Source organism: Hakea prostrata, chromosome 4, assembly GCF_041222555.1.
Source record: "Hakea prostrata isolate BN-2017 chromosome 4, UWA_Hpros_2, whole genome shotgun sequence".
Classification (NCBI taxonomy): Eukaryota; Viridiplantae; Streptophyta; class Magnoliopsida; order Proteales; family Proteaceae; genus Hakea; species Hakea prostrata.
This window is the reverse complement of record NC_142603.1, coordinates 21,846,642-21,867,212: the sequence shown is the minus strand read 5'-3', so window position 1 is coordinate 21,867,212 and position 20,571 is coordinate 21,846,642. Positions and strand designations below refer to the sequence as shown.

General features: G+C 39.4%; 1 pseudogene; it reads left to right on the top strand.

Moving 5' to 3' along the window:
* The first annotated feature begins 1,639 nt into the window (after positions 1-1,639).
* Positions 1,640-20,571, top strand: part of LOC149018491 (putative UDP-glucosyl transferase 73B6) — a 50,683-nt pseudogene continuing 31,751 nt past the window's right edge.

Below are 20,571 nucleotides of genomic sequence, written 5' to 3'. Positions count from 1 at the left end.
GTTGACAGTTCTATTGAAATATACAAAGCCTGCTTAGTGGCCAAAGGGTTCAATCAACAAGAGGGTCTTGACTACAATGAAACTCTTAGCCCTGTTGTCAAACCCACTACTATCCGCCTGATTCTATCTCTAGTTGTCAACTTGACATCCAAAATGCCTTCCTCCATGGCTTTCTACATGAAACAACCACCAGGGTTTGCTAACACTCTTCATCCTAACTATGTTTGTCGACTTCACAGATCTCTTTATGGTCTCAAACAGGCCCCTCATGCTTGGTTTGATCCTCTTAGTTCCTTCTTACTGGAATTAGGTTTTGTTAGATCTAAAACTGACACTTCTCTTTTCATTTATCATGGTATTTTCGATATACTTTTTATCTTAATTTATGTGGATGACACATGCACCATGCCCGCAATCCTCACTTCCTTTCTTGCTCCACCTTGGGCTTGCTACCACCATGACCTGCTCTTAATTAGGTTTCATTGTGTGAACCTGTATAAGTCATACGATTCTGTACAACCCGGCGAACCCACCTAATCCAACCCAGTTTGAGATTGGCTGGGGCCCTGGGCCATGATGCCTAGCAGTAGGTCTAACTGCAGCCACACATCTGGTGTGTGACTGCCACCTAGACATATCTCTCTACTATCAAAGTTGCTTTATTTAATTGGTACAACAAAACGGCAATGAGCATTGCTGCCTAGGCCACAACCAAGAAAGGTTGACTTTGCAATCTTGCTTAAATCCTAAATCCTAATAGTGAGTTTAAATACATAAGATTAAGGCCAAACAATGGTACGCACTTCAGACTGTCTAATTCTCTTATTATTCACTGCCATTCCATATTTTTTTGATTTTTCTCATTGCCTAACTTTATCGTCTGAGGAGGCCCAAAATCATCCTTGCTGACCTACTCTAACGTTTGTCTATGGTTCTTAGCAGATCTCTGGTCTACTTTAGGATCAATCCAGTAGCATCTCAGTGGAGTCTAATTAACCAAAGGGTCTGACTACGATCCAACCCCTTGGGCAATTTTAGCAGCAACGCATACAATGTAACATTTTAAAGAATCTGTAAAAATAAGATGATTGATAGTTAAAAGAGTGTGGAGAATCTTGTTGGAACCAAAGTTTTGGTAAAAATAAGATTTGCAAGTTTACAGTTTTTTGCCACTTGTTTTATTTCTACTCTAAAAGATAATGATCAGAGGTCCACACTTATCGGGTCTGTCAGTATGAAGTAGAGAAGTATGAGTCTCACACTCGTGTGTAGATGAATGAGTGGAGAAAGAGGGTGGGTGGAGAGGATCTTATTGTCTTCCTTTATGCATAAGTGATGTTGCATGATTTATCTTAGAATAAATTGGAGGCTGCATGCAGTTGCAACCCATTATGATCATGCCTCCCTTAAATCGTTGGCAAATTTTGACTTAAAAAAAAACCAAGTAAAAACATTTTTCTAAAGATGAGTGGAGACAGAGAACTTTATATTCCAGTAAAGGCACTAGCTTGGCTGCATCTCTTTTCTCGTTCACCTCTTCGCCACACTAAGGAGCTTATCTATTTTTCTCCTTAAATTTCCAGGATCTTTCTTCCTAGACATTCAAAGGTGTAGAAGAAAGCAGCAGCAGTAGTATTTAATGGGTTCTTCAGCACCACCCCACATAGTCATCTTCCATTTCTTGATACGTAGCCATATAATCCTTTGTTGGGTTTGAGTGTCTTGTATTATGTGGGTCCATATAATTATAATTGAATTGTATTTTTAATTTGAACAGGTTTTGGGTCAATTACTAGTACTCGGTTAAAATTGTAATTATATTGGGATTAGGGTTTTAAATTTTCCTATAAATAGTCTCTGTAAAATAACCTATATGTATCAATCCCTATAGGAGATTGGGGAACCCATCCTGGTGATAGGGATTGGGGCAAGGCATGCAAAGAATAACACTTTGTAGATGAGAGAGTGGTGTGAAGTTTTCTAAAATAGACTTTGTAGATGAGAGAGTGGTGTGAAGTTTTCTAAAATAGTGAAACTTCTTTTCTCTCTAATGAACGTAAGCAATGTTTTGCCAAACCACGTTAAATTCTTTTTGTGGATTTTGCTTGTGTTTCTTCTTTGTTCATGGTTGTGCATCCGTATCCTAACAAGTGGTATTAGAATAAGTTTCAGTAGATCGTTGTCAGAGGTATGCGAAAATCCAAAAAGGAAAGAATAGGTGCCAGGAGAACAAGGAAGGATTCGACGGATTGATCCAAGGTACGACTAGAATGGTGATTTTTATTTTATTTATTTATTTTATTTATTTATTTATTTATTTTTTATCTCTTTTTACTTGTGTTTTGATTGGATTGGATAGGTGAAAAGAAGAAAAAAAAAGTTGAGGTCAGGGAAGAAACCAATCTGGTGTTGACCGTGAGGAAGAAAAGGAGTTTGAAGTTTTTTAACTTTTTCTTTAAGGATGCGATGATTACATTGCTTTGAAAAAAAAAGTTTTTTACATGAGCCCTCTCCATTTCAATTGAAAATTCAACACACCCCCTTCAAAAATGAAACCTTACAAAACCCCCTCCACATTTATAGTAGCATGAAGTTTCCTTTTGTTTCAAATTTGCTTTTAAAATTTTACCCTCACTTTATAAATTTATTTGAAATCCTAAATAATATATAAGAATTTTTTTAGATGAGCTTCCTTCATTTCCATTGGAAACATGACACACCCCCTCCAAAATCAAAATTTACAAAACACCTTCACACTTCACACTATTAGTGAAGGTACGCAATAAACTGATTAAAGTCAAATTAATTTGTTTATATGATCACATTGGACATAGAGTGATAAAATGATCATGCAAGAGTTTTTTTAATTTGAGGAAAATTTTAGTGATATAATTTGGGGTAATATGGTGACATCAAAATATTGTTTAGGTTTCTAAAATCAATATTAAAATATTATTTATGATATTATATAAATTTATTAAATGTTGGTGAAAAAGTAAAATCATATCACGGTTAAAAGAAAGCAGATGGTGTGAAGTGTGGACGGGGCTTTGTAAGATTTTGATTTTGGGGAGGTGTTGAATGTTTCCAATTGAAATGGAAGGGGCTCATGTAAAAGCTTTTTAGGATTTTAAATAAATTTATTCAAATGAAGGTAAAATTGTCAAATTAAAGTTAAAACTAATGAAAACCTAACCTGTGCCAAATATGGAGGGGCGTTGTAAGATTTCAATTTTGAGGGGGGTGCCCTGAGTTTCCAATGGAAACGGAGGGGACTCATGTAAAAAATTGAAAAAATAATAATAATTGAAAAAGCTGAGAGGTGGAACGTGGAAGAAGAACTGTAAAGAAAACAAAAAGGGTTAGGTGGAGGGAAAGAAAAAAATGTTTTTTTTGTTTCTTATTATCGAATCGGTATTGTACATGTTGTTTCCACAAGATTTTGTGTGAAAATATTTTGTACAATAGAGTTAAGTGTTCTTAAGGTTTTGGGCATCCAAACTCAGTGGAAGTGACAAATCAAGGAGATTTCGCTCTGTTGGTATTGATTTTGTAAGGTCTTACAAACAAGTCTTTTAGGTTGATGACAGGTATGAAGGGCACAAATCAGATGGCGGTGAAGAGTTCTAATTTCTCCATAGAACTTTTTAATGGCCATAATGATTTCACCTTGTGGCAACAATAGGTAAAGAACATCCTTATGCGGGAAGGGACTGTTAAGGCTCTCAAAAAAAAAAAAAAAAAAAAAAACCAGCAAAGCTAGAGGCGATGAAGGAAGACGAGTGGCAAGAGTTGAGGGATCTAACAAATAGTACAATCAAGTTGTATCTTATGGATAATGTTCTTCGTGAAGTCATTGGGGTGGTAGATCCAGAGAAGTCTAGGCAAAGTTGGAGAGTAGGTACAAATCCAAGTCGTTGACAAATCGGTTGTTTTTAAATAAACAATTATATGGCCTTCGATTGTCAAAGGGAGAAAATTTTGACAAGCACTTGGATGAGTTCAACGGGATTTGATGGAGTTGTCAACTCTTGATGAGGAGATCAAGGAGGAAGACAAGGCGTTACTCTTGTTGGCATCACATTGTGACCACATTACTTTTGGTAAGGATACTTTGAAACTTGACGATGTTATTACTGTATTGTTGATGAATGAAATATGGCAAAAAATAGCTATGATAGGGAGTCAGATGAAAGTAGTGCCTTGATTGTAAGGGGTGGTCATAGTAGAGGAAGGTCAAGTGGGAGAATAGAGGGGTCTAGCAAGTCAAGGGGTTACTCAAAGTTTGTTAGTCGCAAAGTAGCTTGTTACTATTGCATAGAGGAAGATCATATAAAGAAGGATTGTCCAAGGCATAAGGAGGATAGGAAAACGAAGAATGAGGAGAGTGATGAATCATCTAGTGTTGTCTTATGGAGCATTGATGGAGGAGATAATGTCCTTCTGACTTCATCATCAGGTTTGGATACTTCATATTGGATTTTAGACTATGGGTGTTCTTTTCACATGTGTTCAGTCAGGAATCAATTTGTTACATATCATGCATGTGAAGGTGGTATTGTCAAGATGGAAAATAATGCGGAAAGCAGGGTCGTCGAAGTTGGGAATGTGTGGATTCGCATGTTTGATGGGATTGTGCGAACTTTGACTGGGGTTAGACATGTGTGAGATCTAAGGAATAATCTGATTTCTTTGAGTACTCTAGATTCTAAAGGTTTCAGATGACCATTTGAAGGTGGATTTCTCAAGGTTTCAAGTGGATCCATGGTTGTGATGCAAGGAAAGATGATTAGTAAGTTGTATAGACTTGCAGGGAGTGTTAAAACAGATGAAGCTCCAATTGACACTTTGGCAAGGGGTACAGGTAGGCAGAATTTGCAGGTTGTTCAAGCACAAAACAAGGCAAATTTGGAAAGAAGCGGGTGAATTTCGCTTTGAATTTGGTGAGTGGCAGTGATCTCTCGAAGTTGGCTGTAATGTTGTACAATGGGGATGAACTGTACGAAACACCCCATGTGAGGGGTGTGCACCGTATTAGTTTTAATGATGGTGGTCAGGAATTTCATCCCTAAAGGGGATGTGAGTCATGCGGTAATGTGTGGCAGATACACAGAGACTAGTGATTGCAGAGAGACATCATCAATGATAAGGTGGTTTATAGAATTCAAGCCTAGGTGGCGATTGTTGGTTTTGGGTGTCTTGTATTCTATGGATCCATATAATTATAATTGGATTGTATTTTTAATTTAAACAGGGTTTGGGTCAATTACTAGTACTGGGTTAAAATTGTAATTATATTGGGATTAGGGTTTTACGTTTCCCTATAAATAGTCTCTGTAGGGTAACTTACTATCAATCCCTATAGGGGATCGGGGAACCCATTCTGGTGATAGGGATTGGGGCAAGGCAAGCAAAGGGTAACACTTTGTGGGTGAGAGAGTGGTGTGAGGTTTTCTAAAATAGTGAAACTTCTTTTCTCTCTGCTGAATGTAGGCAGGGTTTTGTCAAACCACATTAAAATCCTCTTATGTATTTTGCTTGTGTTTCTTCGTTGTTCGTGGTTGTGCATCCGTATCCCTAACATCCCTTTTATAGATCTCTCCAAAGCACTCACAGTGAAACATCAACATCACATACATCACCACTCTAGGAAAGCTTCATTCGTTTACAAACACATCTTCGAATACCCCTAATTGCATGTCACAAAAATTCCATTCCCCATCACAAAAAACATTCCCAAAGGATGTGAAACCACAGCTCAATTATCTTCCATGGCTTCTTATATCCACTTTGTAGAAGCAACCAGAAAGCTTCAAGAACCCTTCCACCAACTCCTTCAAAATATGTCTCATAAATAATCTCCCAGTCTATGTCATTTGGGATTTCTTCCTAGGTTGGACTCTCCCTGTTTGTAGAGAATTGAGTGTTCCTCGACTCGTCTTCCATGGTTCGGGTGTGTTTAGTTGGGCTGTATGTAAGATAGCAGCTATTCACACCTCAACTTCATGTGTCTTCAGACACCGAACCCCTAAATCCACCCGGTTTGCAGCTCCACTTCCCTATGACCCTGTCCGATGTGCCAAAGATGTTCTTAAAATCGGATCCAAACAATCTGATTACCCAGTTCATTGCTGAGTTGGCTGAACATGAAATTAATAACTAGGGTGGTGTTGATCATGAACAGCTTCATGGAGCTAGAAGGGCCTTGCGTGCCCACCTATGAGTCTTTCTATGTTAATGTTGCTAAATCATGGTGCATTGATCCACTCATACTCTACGACCCACTGGCTGAACCAATCCAACTGAAGGATAACATGTGTGTGAAGTAGCTTGACGAGCATGCCACGCTGGAATCAGTAATCTACGTGTCATTTGTGAAATAATTGGTGTTTTTGATAATTTTCTAACTGTGGATCTTACTTGGGTTTTCGAGTCCCCTTCTTTGAAAAGAAAAATTCTTACAGATGTTGGAATTTTGCTAAGTATGGATTCTCTAGGTCTTGTCTAGGATAACCGAGACCTTTGCTCCTTAGAAAATTCTTGAGAATCTTTTTTAAGTACAAACTCTTATACCCAAGTATAGACTTCTCCATTTTCTTGGGTCTTGCCCTGTGATTTCTCCTTAGTTAACTTTACAGGGGTGTGGCCCACAATCATGGAGCTTTGTTCTGTTAAGCTTTCGGAGAAGGTTTTTTGAGGTTTTCCCGGAGGCCTTTCCCGATTAACACTGGGAATTTTTCAAAATAGACAAGTAATACTCGAACATAATTTTATTGATAAGTAGATCTTTGATTGGAGCCACACATCAAAAATGTTCAAACCGAATAACTATGAAATCTTACACTTTGAAAATTTTCAGAAATTTGATTACTAGTAAAACCTTTGGCAATCTACTGCATTCCATGATTGGTCCAGTCTTGACCATTAATTGTGTTCCTCAGAGGATAAGCTCCTAACCCGACCTCTTTGACCACTATGTGGGGTCCCTAATTCTTAGTTGGGATCGAGCTTCCCTTGATGGCGTCGGTCAGAAGCTGTTGTGTTCCTTAGAACCAAGTCCCCTGAGCGATATCATTGGGATCTCACCCAAGTGTTGTAGTATGCTGACACTCGTCTCTGACATTGTTGCATGTGGGCCACTACTTTTTCCTGAACCTCATCCAAAAATTCTAGGTTATCAAGAAGTCCTATGTTAGCCTGTTCATTGAATTCTCGTTCTCAAACTATTCCAGCCATTGCCTCAACAGGTGTAAAGGCCTCTGCTCAGTATGTTAGCTTGAATGTTGTCTCGCCAGTTGGGGTTCATATTGTGGTATGGTAAGCTGACAGAACATTCAACAGTTCTTCAACCCAAAAGGCCTTGTTTTCTTCTAGTCTCTTCTTGATCCCGTCCAACAGAGTCGTGTTTGTTACCTTGACTTGCCATTACTTTGAGGGTATGTTACAAAAGACATTTGATACTTGATCATATATAGACCGCAAAATTGAGTAAATTGTGGGTTCTCAAATTGGGTTCCATGATATAGTAATCTTCGGTAGCCTGAATTGGTGAATGATCTTGTTGAGAATGAATAACTTTCCATGCATATCTTGATAATGGTCGCCAAGGGTTCAACTTCTACCCACTTAATGAAATAATCAAGTGCCACAACCAGGAATTCTCATTGTCCGGATGTCTTCGTAAATTTTCCCATTATGTCCATCCACTACATTGTGAATGGGATCAGGTTCAAGATGGATGTGAGTAGTGGTACTATTGGGCTTCTCGGTATATTCACTTGTAATTGGCATTGTTTGCATCTTTGAACATAAGCTAAGGCATCTTTGGCCAAAACAATTCATGCCTAAGGATTTTATGGGCTAGGACCCAACCTCCCATGTGTGCCCCACATATTCCTTTGTGTACTTCTGCATGAGTGTTCCGGGCACTCTAAGGACCAAGGCACCTTAGTAAAGGTTATGTGTAGGATTTTCGACAAAGCCTCCCTTTCTGGATGGTGTATCCTACCATGCATTCTCACAGGCCGGGCTTCCCTAAGGTCCTCAGGAAGATGATTGTCTTGCAAATAGTTGATTATTGGATTCATCCATATCGGACCCTCCTCAATGTACATTTTCTTGGGTTCCTTTGTGCGGCGATTCTGCAATTTTTCTATGTAGATAGTTGATTGAAGAGTTGCATGTTTGGCAATTGCTAATTGGAATAACTCGTCGGCGACTTCATTTCCTTGGTATTTGAGTGACTTCTAAATTGGTGAAGGTTGGTTGATCTTGATTTATATTTTCTACCTACCTTGTAATTCTAAGTTCTTTATCCTTGTACTCCCCCCCCAAACTTGATTCACTACGAGTTGTGAATCACTATAAAGGTCCAACTCTTCCACACACAATTCAGTAGTTAGTCACCTGCTAATAAAGCATCATATTCATCTTCATTGTTGCTTGCAGGGAACCCGAATCGGAGGGCATATCGGATTACAAAGCCTCCTGTGCTTTTCAATACTATTCATGCTCCAGCTCCCGATGAGTTACTCAAACCATCGATGAATAACTTCCATCTTTTGGAGTTCAATGACTCCCTTTCTTTATTACTTTTGGTAGTTGTCTCAACTAGGAAGTTTGCTAAGGCTTGGGCTTTAATAGTTGTTCGGGGCTTGAAATCTATCTGATGCTCACTAAGCTCCAATGCTCAAGGCACCATTCTCACTACTAAGTGGGACCCATGCAATATTTTTTTCAGAGGGAAATTTGTTGGTACTTCGATCAGGTGCACCTGGAAATAGGGGTGTAGCTTTCTAGTTGATGTCATTAGTGCTAATGCTTGTTTCTCGACCTCCAAGTATCTAGTCTTAGCATCAAGCAGAATATGACTAATGTTGTGTACCCGTAATTGTTTCATGCTTTGTTCCCGAGTAAGGATTGCTCTTTCTTCCGACGGTGAGGTTGCAAAATAAAGTTGTAGTGTTTCTCCTTTCTCTGGTCAGGACAAAATTGTTGGACCGCCAAGCTTTTCCTTAAATTCTTCAAAAGCTTTCTAAAACTCCTTGATCCGTTGAGCTTTTTTGAGTGCCTTAAAGAATGGTAGGCATTTTTCCCCTGATCTAGCAATGAAACAATTCAACACCACTACTCACCAAAAAGATGTGTCTTCAATTTGCCTGATTGACGAAGGCCTTCAAGAGAGGCTGACCTCAAGGGTCGAAATTTTGCTTCCAACAATTAAGTTAGTATATGCACCACTTAGAGGGCCCTAGATTGAACTCCCTTTCTTCATTACTTTGGGTAGTTGTCCTCGACTGGGAAGCCTACTAAGGCTTGGGCTTTAATAGATGTTTGCAGCTTGAAAATTTACCTGATGCTCACTAAGCTCCACTACCCAGGGCACCATTCTCCCTACTAAGTGGGGTGTGTGCAATATTTTTTTCAGAGGGAAATTTGTTAGTACTACGACCAGGTGTGCCTAGAAATAGGGCCATAGCTTTCTGGCTATTGTCATTAGTGTTAATGCTTGTTTCTCGACCTCTGAGTATCTAGTCATCAAACACAATGTGGCTACTGCAGTATACTGGTAATTGTTTCATGCTTTCTTCTCGAATGAGGATTGCTCTTACTGTTGAGGGTGAGGTTGCAAAATAACATTGTAGTGTTTCTTCTTTCTGATCAGGACAGAATTGTTGGTTGGCCAAGCTTTTCCTTTTTCTGTAATTCTTCAAAAGCCTTCTGAAACTCCTTGATCCGTGTGCTTCTTTTTCACCCCTCGAAATTTTTGAGTGCCTTAAAGAATGGTAAGCATTTCCCCCCTGATGTAGTAATGAAACAATTTGGCACCACTACTCACCAGAATAATGTTTCTTCAATTTGACTGATCGGTGAAGGCATGCAAGAGTGGGTTTGACGTGGACTGGCCTTAGGGGTCGAAAATTAGCTTCCAACAATCAAGCAAGTATATGCACCACTCAAAAGCAAGTAATTGCACCACTCAAAGTGAAAACAAGAAATCACACAGAGTCGAGTTACCTTTTCCCTACTTGGATGTAGGGTTTATATAGTTTTTACCTTGGGATGTGGATCACCAAATCTTATGTGAGGGGCTTTCTTGTGGACCTTTCAATCTCAGTGTTTGACTTCCTTAAGGATTTGCGCATCCCGAAGGATTCCAGACTCCTCCTTTATCTAGACTCCTTTCCTCTTACATCTCCTGATCCCTTTGGGAGCAAGTTTACTTGCTTCCTTTGGATCAGCTTCCTTCGATTGGTCTTCTCTCAAACTCTTGTTTTGGCCCCTTCTTGGTCCAACCTAGTTTAGCCCAACAAAATTTACTCAGCATGGTCCACTTGTGCTATTCTTTTTCTAATCATTTTTCATACTTTGTTGCCTCAATGTCATTCTTCTCTCAGGCAGCAGCTTCCATCTCTCTTCATGTTTCCATACTTTTTCTCAATCTTTTATCCCACTACATCGCATTTCATTTGCATCTGAACAATCTCATTTAGAGCCTCAACATTGTTGTTCTGCATCTCAACCATCATGGACCTATTTGGTCCCCTTAAAAAAAAATCCATGGACCTCAATCGATTCACCTTCAGTTGTTTTAGAATGAGATCCTTCTCAGCTTCGATCGCTTACTTGTGAAAGTTGTCGTTCATCTCATTCATTTTTTTCTACTTCTCTGCCATCTTTGACTCTGTCTCCCTAAGGGCTTTTTCCTCGACAATGATTTTCTCTTCCAACTTTGCTTGAAACATGTTGACCTAAGTTCTTTGATTTGCTCTCTTTATTTCTTTCTCAAAGCTCTCAGCTTGTTGGTTGAGTTGTGAAGAGATGAAAGGTAGTCTCCGTGGCAATGATTTTGTCCTTTATGAACGACTTCTCGGACTCCAAGCTCTGTTTGATGAGAGAGAAAAGCCCGAGTGATCTCAGATTCCAATGACTCTTTGGATAGAACGTCATCCTCTCTTGCACTGGCAGGAAAAAGAATATCTTTCTTTTCCTTTTTCTCGTTAAAGAATTCACCTGGTTCACTTTTTTTCTGTTTCTTTTTTATAACTTAGTTTCCTCTCAACACGAATTTCTCTCTTGGGTTCTTCTTGATTTGAAGAAATACTTGTGTATTCTTCGCTATAACTTTCTTTTTGAGAAAAAGGATATCAAAAATGTAGACGTAGATTTTATTGAAAATCAAATGGTGTTTCGACTTGCTTGGAAGTGCTACATATCTTGACTAGTTCTACTGATAGAATTTTCGAAGATTCATGGAATTCCAAGTTCGGTCTATCGTCTCACCTGTGGCTAAGTTTTTTAGCTTGTAAGTCCCTGGTTTTTTCTCTTGCTCGACGAGATATGGCCCTTCCCATGTAGGTGATAGCTTGCATTGGTTTCTTGGGTCTAATGCCGCAACTTTGCGGAGCACTAAATCACCCGAACGATGTCTTCTATTTTTTACTCGAGCATTGAGGTATCCAGCTACTCGGTCCTGATATCTTTGATTTCGATATTCTGACATGCTTCGCACTTCGTCTATTAGATCAAGATTGCTCTTCAAGCCTTCTTCGTTTGTTTCTTCAATAAAGTCTGTGTATCTCTTTGACTCTGCTAATACTTCTACCGAGACAAGTGCCTCTGTGCCGTAGGCTAGTCGAAAAGGAGTTTCTCTCGTAGGAGTTCTGGTTGTGGTGTGATATGACCAAAGGACACTTGGTAGTTCTTCTACCCACTTGGCCCGACTTGTCTCTAGACACTTCTTTATTCCATCCAAAAGCGTTCGATTGGTTATTTCAACTTGCCCGTTGCTCTGTGGATACGCCACGGACAATGTTCTATGCTCGATATGATATCTTTCACAACAATGCTTGAAGCCGGCTCCGACAAATTGCTTTCTGTCATCGGTCACAAGGATCTTTGGAATTCCAAATCTATAGATGACCCTTTCTTGAAAGAACTTCTGCATTTGCTTCTCAGTAATGGTTGAGAGAAGTTCAGCTTCCACCCACTTAGTGAAATAGTCGATTGCCACAACCAAATATTCTCTATTGTTGGTGGCCTTAGGAATCTTTCCCACCAGATCCATTCCCCACATGGCGAAAGGGATCGGACTGGAGACAGATGTAAGAGGGACAGCCAGAGTTCTCGAAACAGATGCATGAAGTTGACATTGCTTGCATTTTCTGACATAATCCACGGCGTCCTTTTGAATAGTCGGCCTATAAAGGCCTTGGCGTATTATTTGTGGGCCAAAGCCCGACCTCCCATATGCGCCGCATATTCCTTCGTGTACTTCGGCTAAGGCATATTGAGCTCAAGAAGGGCCAACACACTTTAGGAGAGGTTGTGTGACTGATCTTTTATAAAGTTGCTCTTCAATGATGGTGAACTTTGCTGCTTGATTTTTAATTGCCTTAGCCTCCTTGACGTCTTCTGGAAGGATATCATTCTTCAAATATGCTATAATTGGGTTTATCCAACTAGGCTCTTCTTCAATATCCATCGCCTCAGCTTCCCGAATGCTAGGAATTTCCAACTGTTCAATATAAACGGTTGAGCCTAAGGTCGAGTACTTGGATAAAGCCAGCTTGGATAGCTCATCTGCTACTTCATTTTCCTTTCTTGGAATTGGCTTTATTTCAAGCTGATCGAAATAATGGCGACATTCATCAATTTTGGCTAAGTAATTTTCCATTCTTGTTTTTTTTGCCTCGTACATGTCGCGAACTTGATTCATGATTAACTGATAGTCGCTTCGGACTTCCAATTCTCGGACTCTTAGGGCTTGGGCAAGTCTTAGTCCTGCTAGAAGGGCTTCGTACTCGGCGTCATTGTTGGAGGCTTTGAAGCTGAATCTTAAAGCATAATGAATAGTGAATCCGTCCGGGCTGATTAGCATTAGTCCTGCTCCACTTCTCGAAGAGTTGCTCGAGTCGTCAACATACAAAGTCCAAAACTCCCGACCGGGTGGATTTTCTACTCCCGAAGTGGACATGCTATTCTCAAGAACGAAGTCGGCCAATACTTGTCCTTTTATAGTTGGACGAGTTTTGTACTCGATTTGGTATTCACTTAACTCAATGGCCCATATTACCATTCTTCCTGCTAGGTCTGGTTTCTGTAGTATCTTCTTCAACGGGAAGTTGGTCAAGACTACAATTGGATGTGCTTGGAAGTATGGCCTGAGTTTCTGAGATACAATTACAAGGGCTAAAGTTTGTTTGTCCACATCCGGATATCGCGTCTCGGCATCCACTAGAACATGACTTATGAAATAGATAGGGTTTTGTGAAGTACCTTCTTCTTTTACTAACACCGCGCTCACTGCCACTGAAGAAATGGCTAAGTCTGTGAACAGCTGCTCTCCTGTTGAAGGTCGGGCTAAGAGACGTGGTGACCCAAGCTTCTCCTTCAACTTCTCAAACGCTACCTGACATTCGTTGGTCCAGAGGGTGTCCTTTGCCTTCCCGAGGTCTTTAAGAGCCTTGAAGAAGGGCAAACATTTTTCACCTGATCTCGAAATGAATCTGTTTAAGGCAGCTACTCTTCCGGTTAGGCATTGGATATCCCTAACCGTCTTTGGTGACTCCATCTTGAGCAAGGCTTTGATTTTTTCCGGGTTGACCCCAATTCCTCGTTGGGATATCATAAATCCTAGAAATTTCCCAGAAGAAACCCCAAATGCACACTTCTCTGGATTTAGCCTCATCTGATACGTTCTTAACATATCAAAGACTTCTTCAAGATCTTCTAAATGACTTCTTCGGACGATACTCTTAATGAGCATATCATCAACGTATACTTCCATATTTCTTCCAATTTGGTCTTTGAAGACCTTATTTACCATTCTTTGATAAGTTGCCCCTGCGTTCTTCAACCCGAAAGGCATTACCTTGTAGAAATAGCTTTCTTGATCTGTCATGAAGGCCGTGTCCCTTTCATCCTTGGGATTCATCATAATCTGATTGTATCCCGAGTAAGCGTCCATGAAGCTCAATACTTCATGTCCTATCGTGGCGTCGATCAAGAGGTCGATCCGAGGAAGTGGGTAGCAATCCTTTGGGCATGCTTTATTCAAGTCTGTGTAATCCGTACACATTCTCCATTTGCCGTTGGCTTTTTCACCATTTCTACATTTTCCAACCAAGTTGGGAATTCTATTGGCTTTATGAAACCCAATTGCTCTAGCTTCTCCACTTCCATTCTAATGGCAACATGTTTCTCGAGCAAAAAATTCCTTCTTTTTTGGATCATGGGAATTGCATCTTCCCTAATCCATAAGCTGTGTTCTGCAATTCTTCGATCAATTCCTGGCATGTCTTCGGCTGACCATGCGAATACATCAAGATTGTTCTGGAGAAACTCAGTCAGTTCTTCCTTGAATTCTGTAGGTTGTTCTGAACCAATCATGGTCCTTCTCTCGAGAAAATCCGAATGAAGTTGAATTCGTTCAAGCTTCTCAACAGGTTCGGCTCTCTGCATAGCTTCTTCATCTCGGTCATCTCGAACATCAATACTCATTGTATTGCCCAATCTCTCGGATCTTCTTACTTTATTGAGATAACTCACATAGCATTGTCTTGATAGTCGCTGGTCAGAAGAGCACTCCCCGACTCCTGTTGTTGTTGGAAACTTCAACTTCATATGTGTTGGGGAAACCACAGCCCCTAAGGTATTAAGAGTTGGTTTCCCGAGTAAGACATTGTAAGCTGAGAGGTCCCAAACCACCATGAAGGTTGACTGGACGACAGCATCCCAAGGAGGTGTCCCGATCCTCAGATCCAATTGAATGGTTCCTTCGGATATGGCCAACGACCCGGCGAATCCGTATAGATGAGTCCCACATGGGGTCATCATCTCATCTTCAAATTTCAACTTCTTAAATGCTTCATAAGATAGCAAGTCGGCGGAAGACCCTGTGTCCACAAGAACTCGGTGAACTTCCGTATTTGCCAATTTCACCTTGATAACTATAGCATCGTCATGAGAAGAAGTCACGCCCTTGAGATCTTCGTCCGTGAAGGTTATTGGATCTGGACATAAGTCATTTCTTCGTTTTCTCAGCAACAGCATTGATCCCACGAACCGCGCTTTTTGCTTCGCCTTCTTAATGGATTCCTCAGTCGGATTTCCTAAAACAATATAGATGGGAGAGAATTCCCGATGGTCAGGTTTCTTCTCGGGATTCTTATCTGCCCTCTTGGGACTTTTGGATCTGAGTCTTTTTGTCGATCTAGGTGAGGACTTCTCTCGATCTTGTCGCTTTCTTTGAAGATATTTTTCAAGATGACCTCCTTGGATAAGTTTCTCGATCTCAATCTTGAGATTTCTGCACTCATTCGTATGGTGGCCGTAGTCCTTGTGAAAGCGGCAATACTTTGTCATATTCCTATATTCGGGTCGGGCTCTTAGCTTGCCCGGCCACTTCAAGTTCTCTTTCTCTCTAATCTGTAATAGGATTTCTGACCTCTTAGTATTGAGAGGTGTAAAGTCCCCATTGGCGAGTCTTTCTTTCCAACCTCCTTTTTTGTCATCCTTTGCCCGAGCGTTTAAATTTTGACATTTTCTCCATAATTCTTCTTCTCCTTCGCCCCTCTCGTGGACTCTTCTCGGACTTTGATAACTTTTGCAACTGTTGTTTGTTTTGGCATTTCTTAAGAAGGGCTCCATAAGTCTTTGGCTTATCTTGGAGTAATACCTCTAACAAACGTGTTTGGGTTATTCCACTCCAAAGTGCATTATATGCTATTGTATCATCCAACTCTTCTACCTCAATAGCCACTTTATCAAATCTCAAGAGGTAGTTTCGAACAAACTCATTTGACTTTTGTCTAATGGCGAAGAGGCTATTTGCTGTCTTCTTACTCCTGATGCAACTTCGGAATCGGACAATAAATTTTCTCCCGAGTTCTCGGAAGTTTCGGATGGATCTTGGCCGTAGGCTAGAAAACCATTTTATCGCTAGACCTTTGAGAGATGCCGGGAAAGTTTGGCATAATAACTCATCCTCTCGGCCAATCACCGCCATGACAGACTTGAAATAACTAATATGTTCATGAGGATTAGACTTACCTTCATAAGGAGTGAACGTCGGCATGATGAAGTTAGGTGGAAGAGGCGCTCTCATGACTTCTTCTGAGAAAGGCTCTCTGTCAACCACGTCATAGTCGTCGTCAAGGCCCCGATCATCAAGCCTTCTTTCCATGGCATCTAACCTTCTCCCGAGACCACGCGCCTCTCGACGTTCCTGCAGAGATCGAACACTTCCAAGATTAGAATATTGGGAAGTTGGTCCATGAGAAGATCCAGACGAACTGACCGATCCTCTTGGGTCATCAGATCTGGAATGACCTCTTCCTTGGCTTTCGCCCGACTTGATGGACTAAGCCACGAACAACTCCTTGGATTTCCAACATTTGTTGTTGGACTTCCCTTTGCATATTTTGCAGATCGGCCATTGTCGCTGGAATCAGAGGTTGATTCGAACCTCCTTCTCCAAACGGAGTTGGAATGGTTAACGGAGGATTCTTTGGAATCCCGTCTTGAACTTCCTCTGGAATCAGAATTTGTCGATCTGGAGAAGGGAGAATTTGTTCTTCAACACGTCCGTTTTCTATCTCCCTTTTTCTCACTCGAGTAGTAACTTGATGGGAACTTGTCACCTGAGGAGTGGTACGTCTCGTCATGACTTTCTGTGACGGTTTCCACAGACGGTGTCAATTTGTTGCGTCTAGAACTTCTTCGATGGCTGGATACTGAGATGATCAACTTAAGAGCTCTACAACCAAGTTGGAATAGCTGAGATACCTGCACTCATAAAGAAAACAAGAACGGACCGGCCAAGCTTTGGCTGGGGAACCGCCTCCGATGCCCAAGTCAGCCTAGGCAACAATAAGGATTCTTGAGAGACTTCTCAAGACATAATGAATAACTGGTAAGATGAATCTTGTACCTTTCTCCATGTAGAATGTGGGTTTATATAGAAGATACCTGGAGGCGGCACTTCCTTGAGTTTCGGATCGTTAGTTGAGGAGTGAGTGAGATATCTTGGGAATAGTGACTCCTTCTTTGGCGGGCCAGATAGAGCCGTTATTCGCCCACTCATCTCCGTCATTTTCGGAACGGCTATATCAAGCGGTTATCTATAACTAACCTTCTTGATTTGATCGTTCACAACGTTATGTTGGACTTAGTCTCAGTACACTTGAGCATACTCCTGAATTTGTCTCCTGAGTAGTCTTCATGCTTCTTCCCGAAAAGGGACGTGCACTACTCCCGATGGTGTTTCCTAGATCTTTTTCTTAGAAGGCCTACATGTCCCGTGGGGGGGGGTGTCTTCATCCCGAGGGGGCTCTTGGGATATATGCTCTCCACAACACCCGGTTTTCATATTTATTACCAATTTTGTTCCTTAGACCTCCACCTGTTTCCAATTTGGCTAAGATCTCACTTTTCATGATTTCTTGGGCAGCAAGATTGAATGCTATGATATAAATCCACCAATATCTAATATATTTACCAACTTTACTTCATATTATCTCTGATAACCAAAATAATCTTATTTTTGAAAAATACACAAAAATACTCAATTAGCTCTCTTTAATTAAATAAGTATGAGAAATTAAATCAAATAAATAATGATAAATGCATCCTTATTACCAACCCTATTGTAATTCCAATCCACAAAATAGCCCCACTATTACCCACCCACCTCCTACCGGATCACCTCCCCATCAGGCGAGAACAATTTGCTTCCCTACTCTTTTCAACCTCATAATAGGGGGTGGGGGCTAGGTGAGACCCACTAAGGTGAAAACTTCTCTCTTTTTTTAATAATTTTAGGTGGGCCCCACCACTATTATGCTATAAAAAAAAGCATTAGGGGCCCCTGATGGAGAGATGATCTAGAATCAAACCCAACGCCTGCTTCACCTCTCTACTTTTGTCATATATGCCCTTTCAAAAGGAAATTAATCATGGGCCTTCAATCTCTACCATGTTTTGGAATTAAGCATGCTACTTTTTAAGAGTACTGAATCAAATAGATCGAAGAACTTTACCAAAAAAAGATCAAAGAAAATCACATCGTAGCCTTCTCTCCTAATGATACCATTGTGCATGGACTAATGGAGATAATATTGGACTTTTACAAGGACTATCTCCAAGGGCCGACCCCAAGATTCAATATTGGGGGGGGGGCGAATAATGGAAGTCCAGATTGGAGAAGCACCAATGCTTTTTCGCCACATATATTGTGTGGGTCCTTGTAAGATCCATTGGGGGTTCACCTATGAATTATTTTATTATATTAAGGAATAGGTCCACATATATTTTGTGGGACCCACACATATTTGACAAAAATAAGTAAATTATTGATAATGATATTTTTTTCAACAAGATATAGGTAAATTAAAGGATCAGTACAAAAAAAATTACACATGACTTCAACTCTAAGAAGTCAGATGCAAACCCAATTTTTGTTTTTTTTTTTTGGGATCCAAAGTTCATCCGGCAAACCCAATTTTTTTTTTTTTAAGGTAAGAGATGCACACCAATGGTAGTTAGTTACCTTACTAACCATAGACATTTTATTTACAATATAAAATCAAATAACAAAAATTGCAGAAGAAATAAAGAAACAAAGAATATTAAATCAAATAAAGAATAATAAAATTATAAAAAATAAATAAGGAAAACAATAAATAAATTGAGAAAGAGAAAGAATAGCTAATTGTAGAGAAGATTTTTTCCCAAATTTTTCTTAACCCACGCTTATAGAAAGGGAAGAATAAAAAGGAAGAAAGAAACGGAAGACAATAAATAGAAAGAAAATAAGGAGAGAGGAGATATGAAGAATAATTAGGGATTGAGAAGTTAGTTTCTAATTAGAAATGACATTTTGAATATCTTATAAGAATTTTTTTTTCAAAAATTTCTTTAATCCACGTTTATAGAATGAGAAGAGAATAAATAGGAAGAAAAGACGTGAGAGAGAAAGAGGGGAGAATAAATAGGGATTAAGAAGTTAGTTTTTATCTAAGGATGACATTTATACTCATTATTTTATCTTTAAAAATTGTTCTCAATATTGAAGGGGAGCCAAATAGTGATATTTCACATGTGAAAAGATAGAAAAAAAATGAAAAAATAAAGAAAATTAATATAAAAAATAAAAAAATTAAGGGAATTATAAAAAATTTTAAAAAAAATTTAAATGGGGGGCATCCCGGCCCCTTAGTGGGTCTGCCCCTGACTATCTGGCCTCCTTGGGTACACGAAATACGCAGAGTTGAGAGGAACCAATTAATTCTAACTTCCAGCCAACATGAAGGATTTAAATTTCAGTAGTGATAATTTAGTGGATGAGGTATGTGTGGAAGGTAGGTCATCCCTAGTGGCTGATGAAGAAAATGACTTGGTGGAAGACCTATCAAACAATCAATCCAAACAAAAAGGACATGTTCAGGTCTTGTAAGATGCTCCTACACTCTCACGGGTTGTTGCTAGTCTGACTAGATTTGGGTAGATTATGCATTGAAGAGAGAAAGTAGTGGTGCTTAATAAATAAATAAATAAATAAACCTGTTTTTGGGACCCGGTTTTAAATACTGTCGTTGAGGATTTTCCCCCCCGCCCCGCCCCCCCTCGTTCGCGTATTTATTTTATTATTTTATTATTTTATTATTTTATTATTTGTGATTTTATGTTATTTCTTGCACTTTTTAGGCGATTTCTCTCGCGATTCTATCACAATCTTACCAATTCTATCCCAATGATTCAAGACTCAAAATTTAATGTGCTAAATGTAATAGGGGGCAATATACATAGAATAATTTATAAATAGGAGACATTTTATAGCAAAATCTTCAAGATTATGATCAATCTTCCAACTATATTCAAGTAATCTAGTCCTCAAGTCAACTGCCAATGTGGTTAGGGAAGAGTATATACATGAAATAATTTATGAAACAATTTAAATTTGAAGGGATTTTGTAATATAATCGTCGGTTAATCATTCCAACTATTCCGAATGATTTAGGCCTTAGAAGGTAACCGTTAAATGTGGTTAGGCAGGAGATTTAAATGGAAATATTTATAGAAAATAATTTAAATTTACCACATATTTGCATCAAATTAGATAGGCATCATTTGGGTTCAAAATGACCAAAAATACCCCTAAACTCGTGGGCAAATTATCGAAGTCAACATGCCATGTGATTAGGGAAGAATGTATACATGAAATAATTTATGGAAACAATTTAAATTATTAATGAATCTTGTAATAGAATCTTTGAGTGAATGGATAATCATTCCAATTATGTCTGAGTGATGTAGGCCTCGAAGGTAACATATTAAATGTGGCTAGGTAAGAGAATTAAAAATAGAATAATTTTAGGAAATAATTCAAATTTACCAACATATTTGCATTAGATTAGGATAGACATCAAATTTACCAAAATTATTAAATAAAAATATCCAAAAATAAGGAGGCGAAATTTTATATATGGGGGGCGAGGGGGGGGGGGCCGTTTTTTTTTTTTTTTTTTTTTATGTTAGTTAAAATAGGTCACTTTTACTTCAAACCCTATC